At 44.3% G+C, this 14,840-nt stretch overlaps 1 long non-coding RNA gene across 1 annotated transcript in view; it reads left to right on the forward strand.

Moving 5' to 3' along the window:
- Nucleotides 1-14,554, forward strand: part of LOC125946710 (uncharacterized) — a 16,613-nt gene extending 2,059 nt beyond the window's left edge. Inside the window, exons 3-5 of the long non-coding RNA XR_007467800.1 lie at nucleotides 7,224-7,322; nucleotides 8,419-8,520; nucleotides 14,427-14,554. This is a non-coding gene — a long non-coding RNA (uncharacterized LOC125946710). The remainder of the gene's footprint in view (nucleotides 1-7,223; nucleotides 7,323-8,418; nucleotides 8,521-14,426) is intronic.
- The last annotated feature ends 286 nt before the right edge of the window (nucleotides 14,555-14,840 follow it).

Here is a 14,840-nt window from a genome sequence, read left to right on the forward strand (position 1 = left end):
TCCTCTTTGGCACCATACACATGCTAACTCGCGTACAGCTTCCTCCCAAGCGACAAGCAATTCTCTTCTTGAAGTAGCTGTCAACGTTTTAACGTCCGGAAACCACAAAACAACGCATGGTAGTCGCTAACCGCTGCATTTTCCACAAGACGCACTGGAGGCACACGCAAACAGCCAATCTATGAGTGCTTACCGGCGACACAGATGTCGCTACATGTCCTGGAGCAGCAACGCCGCATAACCAGCTTTCTAGCACTATTGACCCTTTTCGCGGCGATCCCGTGGGCGCTGCCATGTTTGATCACGTGGTTACGCGTCCATTGCTTGCCTCAACTGCCTCCGTTGCCTTCTTGTTTACAATGGAAGTGTATGACGCCGGCGCAGCTTAGAAAACCTTTGTTTTCGGAGATATCGTAGACGGTGACTAGGTGGACGACACGAAGCTTTGATCACAGCTTCAGAGAACATGCAAAAGCGCTTTCGGAGCTGATTAAGCTATGTCCAAACGGCGCAAGCATCGTATATGGTGTTTGTTCTAAAAGCGGTGCTAAATATGTATTCCAAGGTATCCAAGCTTTCCGATTATGAATTCAGTCAGGATTAGTGTGTTTTGCTCTTTGTTACTTATTCGGCAAATATTTTGAACAAGTGGCTTGTCAGTTTCTGACTCAGTGAAGTTCTTCGGTGCGGCCACTATCTGATTATTTTCTGCCTAATCGCTCGCGGGTGTGCTCAGTTCCGATAGATTTGTTCTTGCTGCGCACAAGCCTTGAAACGTAGCTGTTTTGGACATTGTAATAACTTGTAGCAAATATTTATTACAGCTGGTAACTCGCTTACTCTTGTGGACCATCACGAAACATTCAGCTTCGACCATTCGTGCGCCATAGGTGTAGTCCGTCATTTATTGTGCGTATACAGTGCGCATATATTCAAGTGTGCGCCCCTTCACTTATTCTTGATACGTCAGCGATAAAGTGGGCGTAAATTTTCCTGCCATTTGCGACAGATGTGTATAGATAACGTACGCGAAACTTACCATGACAGAAAGCGGCGCTACTGCCTTTGTCATTGTTTAACGAGTGGTACTCACTCTTGCCGACGCTCTGGGGATGAAGCCCTTTCTTTGAAGGTTAGCGATACTAGGCTGGCGGATGAGCAAATTCTAAATCCTCGAGGAAAGCCGTACATCACGAAGTGCCGGTAACACGTTCTGACAGTTGCAGCAGCGGTTCGCGAACTTGGGCACACAGATTCATTCCATTCCTTAACATGCCAGTCACTATTTTTGCAGCCACTGCACACGTCTTCAATCCACATGATTCAATCTAGCATAATTGGAGCACGGTGTGTTACCGAAAACTCAGTTGCATTTCCGACAGCTGATCGCACAGAAGCAAGGTAGAAGCGGTAATGGTTTCGTATTCGTGCGCGGTCGCTGAGGAGAGGTATGGCGCGCAGCCGTGAGCGCCATCTCGTTTCTCTAAAGCAAACTGCTCCGCGAAAAGGGTCAATAGGCGTTGCCATGCGTCAAAAAAACTTGCGGTTTGTCCCTCTTAGCGCTGCGACAACACATCTAGGGCACGGTGTAAGATATATATACTCTGTATACCTCTGGTGGCCTCTCACTCGCGCTCCGCCGGTGAGAGGCCCCCACTCTGGCGTTCCGAGTTATTTTGTGGGCACCCGTACATTATGCTGTTCAAGACTGGCAATATTACTTTCATTTTTGATACTTCAGGACTATATGTCCCATTACGCGTAAATCCATCGGCGTCAGCGTGACCGAAAGATGGTACCAAAAATGGCGGACGCCGCAAAGAGTAAAAACACGTCACAAGATTCTCGGGGTGGCTTCATATTTCTGAGGGAGGTTTCTGTAGACAAAGTAAATAATGGCTTTGAAAAGAAAATTTTATACATTTCGGTCAGGGTGGTAATCGAACCCGGGCCACCTGTATGCGAGACGAGCACGCAACCCCGATGCCGCGGCGTCTCCACGGTTCTGGGTTACTAAAGGTGTACCTAGTGCGTGCATTCATGGGCGCGTTCATGACGTTCCGAGGTCTACGAACGGTATAATGCTCTCGCATTCCCGCAGGTAAGGAGTTTTAAATGTATCTGTAGAATATTTTCTGTCAATAACCTGGCCTGCTTCCACCAAAATATACAAATCGAGTCCAAAATATACAAATCGAGTAATGAAATTTGCACAGAGTCTAAGCGAATTTAATCTTCTTCTCCTGTGGTACTTTCTTCAATACGATAGCAACTATATGGACACTCCAGGCAGATTCCCGCCGGCATAGTCGCCGTCGCCAACGGCGTCGCCGTGATGTTCCGGTTAAAGTCCAAGAGCGACAAGATCGCAGGCGCGCGCCTTATGCTGTAGGTAGGAAGCAAATCTTACAAGGGTAAGCCGAGAAGGATGCTGACTTGATGTGGCGGCATCTTCTCGCGCGCGCAAGGGAGAAATGCCGGGAGGGTGTGCGCTGTCTTGACATCTCCAAGGGGGCACGTGGGGGGAGACATGTGGAAAAAAATCCTGCTGCCCCGGCAGCGCGGCAGGTGTTGTTGCGTGAGGGGAGAGGGCATCGCCATGAAGCCATGTCACCCTCGCTCTCGGCAGCATATATTCTAATTGTGCCTCCGTAATCGCTATAAAAAATTTATGTATAAGAAAACACAACAAATTCGAAAGGAAAAACTTCACTGGTAGTGAGTTTTGGACTTACGACCCCCCCCCCCACTCTGAAGCCGAGTGTCTTACCCACTGGGCTAAACCAACGCCTCCTTGATTCGCAGCACGTGCACTGAGCTTGATGACGTCATGCTAATTGAACCTAAATTTCCATTGCCAGGCCCGCAGTGACGAAAGCGGTGCCGTCAAAATCACCGCGGCTTGCTCAGGAGCGTCCCCATAAGGTGCTATGGCAGTCGTGCAAGGTAGCATGACGTCACGGACCGAAGTGCATTGGCCTTGTGCTATCTGGGAGGCGTTGCCCATGTATGCCAACGCACTCGCTTGCCCGCGAGGAGTTCATTAACTTGAGTGACCGCTCAGCGGCGTTCAATTGGGCATTATTGCTTCCGCATTCACAACTCGTCAGAAGTGCTTAGGTGTCCGCGAAAAAGTTTTTCTTTTGTTTCCGAGTCAAGTTCGTAGTCAGTCAACGATCAGAAGAGTATTTCACTGAGCTAGTTGGTTCATGACTAAAACAGCTGAACTTAAAAAATGGCTAAGAAAAACAGTTAACTACATCGCTGTTCCAGGCATTCATTCAATTCGTCAAAGCGGGGTCTTTGTTGGTCTTCCTTAGTCCTTTATTTTTTTTTCAGTTCAGCTGTTCAAAACTCGTCTCAGTGAACGATCTTTGGTGCTTCTTTAAGAACCTTGTGACAGGCTGCTTATGTGATTTAGTGCCAACGAAATTGACCGTGCTCTGTAGCCGGAACCTACGGAAACATATGAACATTGTATGCTTGGAACGAAAGGCAAAGACAATGAGAAAGCAACCACGGCGAAATCCATCAGTGACCCCAATGCAAAAGCTCACATTTCTGTGCACACCGCTGCAGATGAGCATCAAAAATGCCAAATATCACTATCACAATTTTCAATAAACATTTCTCCTTTCGCCTCTGGGAAAGTTCTGGTGCCATTTGTCGCCTAAGAAAGAGCGCTTGCTTACTCTCTGTATAAATGACGAAGTTATAACTCATAAGCATGCACTAGCACAATCCTTTACCTCTTTTTTTCGTTCATTGTTTTACGAGCAAAATGCGGTAATTTAACGATACCGCACTGTAGACTCCACTATCTCTGAGATCAGCCCACTTGCTCTCTTGCGAATAAATAAGAAAGCGTCAACCAAGTGTTGATGTTAAAGAAACAAGGTCTATGTAATTGTGTGTGCATATGCATTTGCGCGTGCATATATGATACGAATATAATAACAATGAACAAAAGACTGAAATATTCAGAATAGAGAGATATAATCAGCATTTAGTCACCGAATTATTTGAATGACAATGTACGTCGGCCTTGTCTTTTTTAGCCTCGACAATGGATTCTTTTTTTTATCCTTTCTTTTTGTGTGTGTGTGTGTGTGTTTGCCAGATCTGTCAAATACGTTATTGTTTAGCATTCACTTAATAGCTTTACTGAAACACCCTATCGCTTATGTAAAATGTTTTGGGAAATCTTGTGTCTTATGCACGAATATTTTTGGTTACTTTGCCTGCGACAGGTGATATTTTCTTTTTTTTTTTGCTTCTGAATATTTATGTTTCCTTACTGAGCTTTTTTTAGCTACTGAACTGATATTCTGCATGGCACACTCAGTCAACCACTTCATTTAGACAACAATGTAATTACAAGTACGTTAAACTACGAAGTCTTCGTTTTTATCACAATATTTACCTTATTCAAAAATACACAAACCCAGTTGCTCTCCCAAAAAAGAATTGTTTCTACATTGACATGTCATGGACACACACGACACCGTCATGTGTTTTGTTTCTTTAGCGATTGTCCAGGAAATAAATAAAAAGCAAACATTTCAGTAATTCTTCTAACGCTGCGGCTAGCCTTTGTCTTTCTCAGCAGAGGCTTGTTCGGAGGCCTCCTCGTCGTAAAGAATTGCGATTGTCTTTTGTAAATAATTGACAATACAGGCCATAAAAAGTAAAAATAAATCCCATATCGTATCTGTGTGCGTCTACTGAAAGTCCATACTTCTGTGTAGAGCTTACTACTTGGACACTTCCAACTCCTTTCTAGTTGGTAAGCTTTCTGAGGCAAGGTATCTCATATATTTTATAACATTTCACTGCAACAGCGCTATGCAAGTGAAAATATATCGTCGCTTTCATTTTATTTGCGCGCAAATAGATAAGCGCCTCTCAGAAATGGACCCCTCAATGTGTGCCCTTATTTTTTTTTCTTTCCAGCCATGACGTTCACCTCCATGGCTTTCGGTGTCCTACTGCTGTCTTTCTTAGCCACCGTCATCGGCGTTGTATCCCCAACTAAGGGAACAGGAGCCAAGGGTACAGTGCGCCCATAATAACCAATTATTTTACCTTATTTCGCACGAATGTATTAATCATTTCTCATTCGTAACCAGGACACATTCGTGTGCGTTCGTTCCCGTGGCTTATGCATTACAGTAGTGAGCAATTGTGCTAGGACATCTGTAACATGCATTGTGCCCTTTAAAGGAGTTTAAGTGCGCGCACATCATAGAAACATATAAGTTTATTCTAGCGGTAGCAAAGGAAGGCCTAACATTTGCAGCTCTTATTAAAATATATCTGTCTCTCTTCTACTGTAGCCTGGAAATTCTTTTGATCAGCTACATTTTCCGTCAGCGAATAAATTCCGCTGATTGTGCTTACCGGGAACTGGAAAACGGCTAATAGTAACTGTATATGTACTTCAGCCAATCGAACATCAATAAATTTACCAATTACATGTGTATAGGCTCAGAATATGCCGTCATAAAAGGGAAATTTGCCTGAAGCTTCAGAATAAACTAATATGGATTTCTCAGAAAGAAGTGGCGCAGTTTAAGAAAAATTCATCTTAACCCAGTGACTGATTGACGTGTAAAACTTTGTCCAAGTACACTCGGCTGTCGATGGCTATAATATGACAGGCCGATGTATAATTACTTGACAGTTGCGAAAGATAACAGTAAAATATTGCCTCCGTTGGCAATTTGCTTCCAAATTATAAAGTGGCTAATGTCGTTGAAACTATCGGGTTGATGGCTGGGAAATGGCGATGTGTGCAATAGTTTCTTGATGTTTTATCGCACATAAATACCAAGTTACTTTCCGCCCTTTTCTTTGATAATAAATCCGTGCTATTTGCGCAAGTTTCGCCAATGAATTCCCGTCTCTATTACAATAAACGCAAGTATCTGATTCACAGGCTTCGATAGTGGGCGTCTTCTTGTGAGAGAATCATGATTTTCAACGCTAATGCCAAAACTACGTTACTACTCCTGCGTCTGACTTTGTTTGCAAATAAGCGTAAACAGACACGCTGTTATTTTGGTCTTTCTTTCATGCCACGAAACATTTTATTCAATTTCTTGAAAACACGCGCGTCACTATGTGATGTAAATTTATATACAAAACAAAATATAGCTTACAGCAGTAGAGGGGAAAAAAGCTGCTTATGGATAGCGCCAACGAGAATAATGGTAATGAATGCATCAATCTTGCACTACAATCGAGAAGGTTTCTGCATTTTTTTAATGCTTTTTTTAACAGGTCTCGTGCATTTGTTAAAAGTACTTGAGGGCTCTTCTAAAAGGCTGTTGTTCAACGGCACTTTGAATATATAGGCAATCAAAATATGCGATAAGTCATTTTTTGCACATTGGCTTCTGCTCTGTAGTTGTGTGCGTGGGAAGTCTTATGCACTCTTGCAAAAAATGCGCACCCTCTCCAAGCTATCCCATATTGATATCGGCCGCTGCATGATCGACATTGCCAAGAAAATAAGCCCGATCATTTTAACAACTTCTCTGGGTGCAGTTGATACGACTAGCGCAAATAACGTTAAAATAATTTTTAGGCTTCTGCTATGCTTCCGGTTCCTATTTTGACTATTAGCATTTTTTTTTTCTATTACAAGGCCACTGTTATCGTTGTGTTTTTTTTTTATGAATAGGCACATTTCTTCCCAACGTAAACATTCCGAATGTGCTAAGTGAACTTCAACTCCATCTAAATCTCTCTTAGCGCTGTCATTTTCTGATGTATTACTATTATTTTGCCTTTGTCTTACATATTTCGGGCGCAACATGTTGTTTGTGAATACGTATTGCATTGAATTAAATTGTAAATTTTGTTTCTCGGTGGGGTATATATCTCAAAACCATTTTTTAGACATTCTACTAAACATTCACGTCCCATCACGCATAACGCGCCTGCAGTTGATTGTGTTCACCTTATACACCAACGAGCTCGATATGAGGGGCAAAATTGCTGAATCGTTTTTACTGAGAGCGTTATTCAAGTGACTGTACTCGCAGATTCCTAAGATCTGGTCAAATAAACATTATTAGTACCGTCAAAATATTATTCATGCTATAGTAGTGCAAATAGCAGCTGCAGAACTAATAGCAGTTTAGTAAACCAAAATGAGAGATGGCAGCCAGTTAGGAAATGCTCTGTCCAAAGCCTCTCGATGTCCTAGCCTCGTCCAGGTGCCACAGAACATTTGTGCGGAAATGCCACTTCCTGCAACTTTGGACAAAAGAGGAGCTGCATACTAACGGACGCAACAAAATCACCTGTCCGGTGCGGTAAGAAATATATCATACAAAGTGTCTCTGCTGTGAATGTCAATACCTAGGTGCTAGACCATAGCCATAGCGTGTCCATTAAGCATTGTTCAGACTCGCAATATAGCTCGCAAATTACGGTGATGCTATGGGAAAACAGACAAAAAAAGGTTCTTTTTTTCAGTTTCTTCTTATATCGATTCATTGTATAAAGAACCTATGATAAAACAAAAATTTCGCATTAGTTTCTCTAACGCTTGAACCACGCACTGAAATAAGAGTCAGTCAAGGAACCCTAAGTATAATAATGCTGCAAATGATGAACTTAGGTCGTGGTGTGGTGCCGCTAACAATGTCGAGGAAACATATCGTGAGCCCGATATATGCACTGATATTATCTTACAACGTGAAAATGTTCAAGCATTTTCTTCATGTGAAAGCTGAATGACCACCCAGGTTCTAAAATTTTTCCGATGTTTATTGTAGCCGACAGCGCGGCCTTCAGACGTAAAACTTGAACACTACGTAATCCTTTAAAATTTTGATGCCAATTCAAACAGGCTGTACTACCACTCCATTTGAGAGTGATGACCGTCCAATACCAACTGCCACGCTCTCGTCGCTTGATCATTGTCAACAAGCCTATGGGGTGAAGCAGTCCATGTGGAAGAGTAGCGCATCTGACCATTGGCCCTGCGTCGATACAGATTGACGTGCTCAGTCACATGTGGCCTGGAGCTGGGAAAGCCAGAGGCCACTACTTGCACACGACTGGGAAAAAATGATCATCGCTGTAGCCACAGACGCTCAAAATCGCTTGTGGTAAATGTACCTTTCACACACAAAAAAAAACACGTCAGCCGCCAAGTTCTATACGTTTGCCTCTTAAATTAATAGAGTGTAGCGAGGAGCTGAATATGGAAGACTGAAGGCTGCTTCTAAGTGTCATGTGAGGATAACCAACGCTCAATGTTCGACAGTACTTGTGCTATCAGTGCACCCGTCAGCGCTTGCTTGCCAATTAACACGCCTTAGAATATTAGGCAAAAGGATAATATAGTGGTTGCATGATATTCTTATTCGTTGACTAATCCACGCTTCTACTGTATCATTTCAGTATCAGCACACCAAACATGTGAGTCCGTTTGGCAAGGATATTGCCAAAGCCCGTACGTTCCCATTTGTAGAGATGAGGTTACCGAGTGTTTGTGCAGCTGTGGTGAGTGGGAAATCACTACGCTAGATGCGAACTGCCTGTAGCAAGCGTCAAAAGATGACGTAACTGTTTATTCTACTACAGTACAGCTGAGCACACTTTTTCGTATACCGGTGTCACACCACCCCTTTTGATCGCGATCAAGCCCGATCCGGATCGAAATTCTCGACTGCGATTGGCTCCCTCGTTCAGCTTGCGCAAAGCAGCCCATCACGACCAAGAAATGCGATCCGGATGGGGCTTGATCACGATCAAAAGTGCACCGTGTGACACCCGTATTATATTGGTTCATCAACTACATCTCTATTAACTTGTATAAAAAATCATGACCGCGCATAATACTACCAGATGTATATTTTCTGGGTTGCACTATGAGAGCACTGAATGGTTTCGTATCACTGCTAGCTTTCTTTTTTATTTTCGATTACCCAGTGAGAACTCATTTGACATTGGAAGTGCTCAGAGCACACATCAGGCACATTGCCCGCGCCCCTTTCCATCACCTCGCCACGCTGCCGAAAGACCGACCCAATGCCTCCTTTTGCCAGGCGATATTGACGTACCCTGACTGCCTCCCTCGAGAACACCCTGTATATGTACAGGGTGTTTCAGCGAACACTTTCAAAATTTATTTAAGGTTGCCTGTGGCAGATAGCCCAATTCTAGTTAATGAGCTGGTCTACTTGAAGAGGCGGACATTACTTGCACCAAAATTGAAATGCATAATCGACTAATTAAAAAATTTACTAATTAGGTTTTCACCTAATTACCTGATGGCCCATATTGCAATTTACAAATTGTAGCCATGGATTTTGCAAGATGGATCCACTTAGAATTAATTCTCAGGACAACACCAGTTTTCGAGATAATAATTCTCGAACTTTGCGGAGAAATGCATTGGCGTTCCAGTTATAATTTTATGATTCAATGCATAAAGTGACGTTTTGTTTAGAACCTAACTGGAACGCCAATGCATTTCTCCGCAAAGTTCGGTAATTAATATCTTGAAACTAGTGTCATCCCGAGAATTCATTCCAAGTGGATCCGCCTTGCGAACTCCACGGCTACAGTTTTTAAATTGCAATATGGGCAATCAGGTCATTAGTTAAAAACTTAATTAGTGAATTTCTGTTAATTACTTGATTACGCATTTCAATTTCTTGTGCAACTAATGTCCACCTCTTCGAGTAGACCAGCTCATGAACTAGAATTGTGCCATCTGCCACAGGCAACCTTTAAGAATTTTTGAAAGTGTTCGCTGAAACACCTTGTATATATATATATATATATATATATATAATGAACTAGAAGAAAGAGAACCGCGGGGCCCAATTTGTTACTAATCGAATTAAAGAAATGATAAATAACTGGAATTCAATATGGATGAAAAAACAACTGTCCGGAGGTGGGGAACCATCCCACGTCTTCGAATTACGCTTGCGATGCTTCTACCATTGAGCTACCGCGGAGCCGTTTTCCCATCCACTTTCTGGGGTATTCATGTTTTACAACTAGACCTATCAGCCAGCGCCACCACTCACAAACCATGGCGGCGGATGTGGAACACCCTTTCTGCCGCAGGCGTCACGAGCACGTGATCTTTTTGGGTGATGGCAACTGGTCAATAAACCCACATACCTGAAGGCATCAATGTTGCCGGATTTGAGCCCTCGTTATGTAATGAACGAGAAGAAAGGGAACCGAGGGGCCCGATTTTTATTAATCATCAAGAAAGTGTCATCGAGAAAGTGTAAGAATTGGGTTGAAGATGAATATGCAGAAGACAAAGATAATATTCTATAGCCGCGCAAGGGAACACGAATTCAGGATCGCCAGTCAGCCTCTAGAGTCTGTAAAGGAGTACGTTTATCTAGGTGAAAAACTCACAGGGGACCCTGATCATGAGAAAGAAACTCACAGAAGAATAAAATTGGGTTGGAGTGCATACGGCAGGCATTGCCAAATCCTGACTGGGAGATTACCACTGTCGTTGAAAAGAAAAGTGTACAATCATTGCATTCTACCGGTGCTAACATATGGGGCAGAAACTTGGAGGTTAACAAAGAAGCTCGAGAACAAGTTAAGGACCGTACAAAGAGCAATGGAACGAAAAATCTTAGGACTAATGTTAAGAGACAGGAAGAGAGCGGTGTGGATCACAGAACAAACGGGGATAGCCGATATTTTAGTTGACATTAAGCGGAAGAAATGGAGTTGGGCAGACCATGTAATGCGTAGGACGGATAACCGATGGACCATTAGGGTTACAGAATGGATACCAAGAGAAGGGAAGCGCAGTCGAGGTCGGCAGAAAACCAGATGGGGTGATGAAGTTAGGAAATTTGCATGCGCAAGTTGAAATACGCTAGCGCAAGACAGGGGTAATTGGAGATAGAGCACTGCACGGGCTCGGGCTTACCCGAAAGCCCGGGCCCGGCCCGGCTCGTGGGCCGGGCCGGGCCGGGTAGAGCAGTTTTTTCACGGGCTCGACCCGGGCTCGGGCGCGGCATGTGCTTTTTGACGCGGGCCCGGGCCAGGCTCGTGGGCCGGGCCGGGTAGAGCAGTTTTTTCACGGGCTCGACCCGGGCTCGGGCGCGGCATGTGCTTTTTGACGCGGGCCCGGGCCGGGCTCGGGCTTTCTAGTCGTCTGCATGTAACGTGCAGCGAGTTATTCTCGGGCGTCTCAACTCTGACAAACATGTATTTTTCGGTCTCGGGCCGGGTTCGGGCCGGTTTCGAACCGGCTCGGGCCGGGCTCAGGCCTAAGGTAAACGGGTGGCGGGCCGGGCCGGGCGGGTAACGTAGATTATTTTCGGGCCCGGGCCGGGCCCGGGTCTCACCATAAAAGTTTTGATCGTGCTCGGGCGGGCAGCCCAACGTAAAAACGGGCCCGGGCCGGGCCCGGGCTGAAAAAATCGGCCCGTGCAGTGCTCTAATTGGAGATCGCAGGGAGAGGCCTTCGTCCTGCAGTGGTGTGTATAGTCGCAAGAGGTGTCCTGTACAGTATACAGATAATCACTACGCTCAATGTACATGTTCTTCTGAAGCCAACAGTGACACCAAGGACAACATAGGGGAAATTACTTGTACTTACTAATTGAATTAACGAAATGATAAATTAATGGAAATGAAAATGGATGAAAAAGAACTGTCCGTAGGTGGGACACGATACCACGTCTTCGCATTACGCGTGCGATGACCATTGAGCTACCGCGGGGCCGTTTTCCCATCCACTATCTTGGGTATTTATGTTTACAACTACAGCTAACCCTGGGAGTGTTAGCCAGCGCCACCGCTCCCTTTTTTTATATATGCCATCGTAATGACGTCCTACTTCATATGACAGACAGGATTGCCGTTCGTCGTACGCATACGTTCACTCACACCGTTGGCCACCGAATAAGAAAAACCGTGGGCACACACACTACGTCGCTTCCACTTATTGCTGAATTGAAACTGTGAGCCAAATACTAGAAGGCTGACGCTAACAGCTGGGAAGACGACAGCGAATTATGCAAGAGCAACATGTTTGGTCAATAAGAAACGTTTAGGCGTTTTTTTTTTTCGTCGTCCCATCTCACATGGAGAATTATAACCTATAACAAATTGGTAAAAATGACCCTCCCCAGTCCCATGAGTGAGAGAAAGCTCCAACTAGAAAAATAAAACAAATCCCATAGAAGTGATTAAGACACATCAATGACAAACTTGACTGCTGTCAGGGACGGACACTACCCTTCTATTTGCTAACATCCGATAGAGTGTCATGAGGAGTATGAAAATTCAGGCTATTGCGCGCACGAAAAAAAAAACAGCCCATCCGTCGTACATCGTCGTACAGCCGTCGTACATCGGGGAAACCAAAAATTTAAAAGAAAGAATCAGGACAACATGAAAACGACGTCAGAACATTCAACCGAATACGCAGCGCCGTCGCCGAACATTCCGAAGACGCCGACCACAAGATTTCTTTCCGCGAAATCCAAATCCTTCAGGTTAGTCGTACATCGGGGAAACCAAAAATCTAAAAGAAAGAATCAGACAACATGAAAACGACGTCAGAACATTCAACCGAATACGCAGCGCCGTCGCCGAACATTCCGAAGACGCCGACCACAAGATTTCTTTCCACGAAATGCAAATCCTTCAGGACAGTCGTACATCGGGGAAACCAAAAATCTAAAAGAAAGAATCAGACAACATGAAAACGACGTCAGAACATTCAACCGAATACGCAGCGCCGTCGCCGAACATTCCGAAGACGCCGACCACAAGATTTCTTTCCACGAAACCCAAATCCTTCAAACAGAGACAAACTGGCGAAAAAGGCTACTACTCGAGTCTTGGCACATTCAGAACACGGCGGGTAATATAAACCGCGTGAAGGGCATTCTTCCTTCTTTGTATGTTCATGGCCTTGCAGACGCGACGAAGGGAAGAAAGGACCCCCCGCTCTAGGTCAGCAACACCAAAACAACTCGTCCCCCCCCCCCTGTCCCTCGTCAACACATTCCCGCGACTAAAGGGCGCCCAGCATCGGTCAACCTAGCCGACCAGCGACGCCGAAGCCCCCCCCCACCCCACCCCACCCCACCACCTATTGTGTCTGTCTAGAACAGGTGCCCTGCCAAGTGTCTCCGCACCTTACGCTCTCTCCCCCTTCCTCTCCTTTGTTACGACGGACCTTTTAAAAGCGGCACACCGCCACCTCCGAAGAAGGAGCCGAATTGGTTCCGAAACGTCGGGCTAGTAAATTTCCTTATTTGGTTGGAGTCAATCTCTAAGTCTTATCACTTTTGCCAACCAGACAGGTAATTCTGTCGAAATGTTTAGCTTCAAGTCAATACAATTATACACCGAAACAGCTCACTGCAATACACTCAAAGCCATCTGCGTCGGGTACAGAGTCCGCCGTGCGCTGTGTTTTCGCGGTTTAGTTCACGTTGATGCGGGAGGCAGCACGAAGGTCAATTGGCTCGCTGCTGTGGCCGCGCTTCCTCGCCCCAGCGTTTTGACAGCGACTTTCCGCGATCATCGAGTGAGATGTGTTGATGCTTGCTTGTGCGCGCGTGACACCATTCTTGTTAATTTAGATAGTATGCCAATGTTTACAAGCTTATAAGGCCAATAAAACTACCAGCTTTACTTCGCATAGCGGTCCACTAATTTGCTATTGCAATCGATGCTTCGCCTTTCGGGCAAAACGGCGACACTGTTTAGTATAAATATTGTCTTCCAACGTCGATTCCCATAAATGAGTTCATCACATGTCTTGCGAGCCGCTCTCCTTGCAGTCACGGTTCCCTTGAGCGAGTTTGCTTGCTTAAGCACGTTTGAGTCCGAAAAGAGACCATTGCATGTGATAATCGCCTGTGAATGTTGCCAGGAAATCCCAAGCACCCGATTTTTACTCCCTTATTCAAAAATTTAAAACCTGAAAACGAAGGAGCCTACGTATAATGCATGAAAGTTGGAAGAAACGAGTTATCTGTAATTATTTCCAAAGCACATGACCATCCCCGCACTTCAACCTTTCGGTACACGTCACCCATAACCTCACCTCAATTTTTCTAAATACTAAATTGCTGTCATTTGTGTTGTGTTTTTTTTTTCCCATAGGAGGGGGGAATCTTTGTAAGCGTTTCATATAACATCTCTAAACTGGTCGAAAAGAAGGCTATAACAATTTCCCTTTATACGGCAACTAACTCATGTTTTAAAGTTTACCTTTACACACCCCTAAACATTCCTACATTTCACAAAAAATATAAACTTCGTTGGTTACCTAGTTTTTTTAGAAAACAATGAAGGCGAACATATAACGTTTTTGAGTGCCTCCAGTCGTACTAACAGTTTCGCTGTAGAATAGCATTGGTTCGCTTTGTTTAGTTGTTTCTTCTTTCTTTAAGGGCAAAACGACGGATTTTTCGGATGAATAATGTAACAACCCCTGCCATGGCCATCTGACTTTTATTTGTATGAATAATAACACATAATTGATCAATGACAGCTACAAAATTTGAGTAAGTAAACAAAAGTCCATATTCTACTTTTAGTGTGGACAATGCCTAGCAAAAAAATCACTGCATTGGTAGCAGCTATCTTACAGATATTTATCGCCTAAGTATAGATGGAATAATTTTCCGCTTTCCACAACTTGCCCACATACGTTGTACGCTCACCAGACTTGAATAACAAAGCATTCTTATTTGGCATGGTAATCATAGATGATCGTTTTATGCCACATTGCGTCCGTCCAATAAATAATAACTGGGTTACCCGTAGAAAAAAAGGACTATTTAAGTACCTATTCCAGTTTAGTA

This window comes from Dermacentor silvarum, chromosome 7 (assembly GCF_013339745.2).
Source record: "Dermacentor silvarum isolate Dsil-2018 chromosome 7, BIME_Dsil_1.4, whole genome shotgun sequence".
NCBI classification, from domain to species: domain Eukaryota; kingdom Metazoa; phylum Arthropoda; class Arachnida; order Ixodida; family Ixodidae; genus Dermacentor; species Dermacentor silvarum.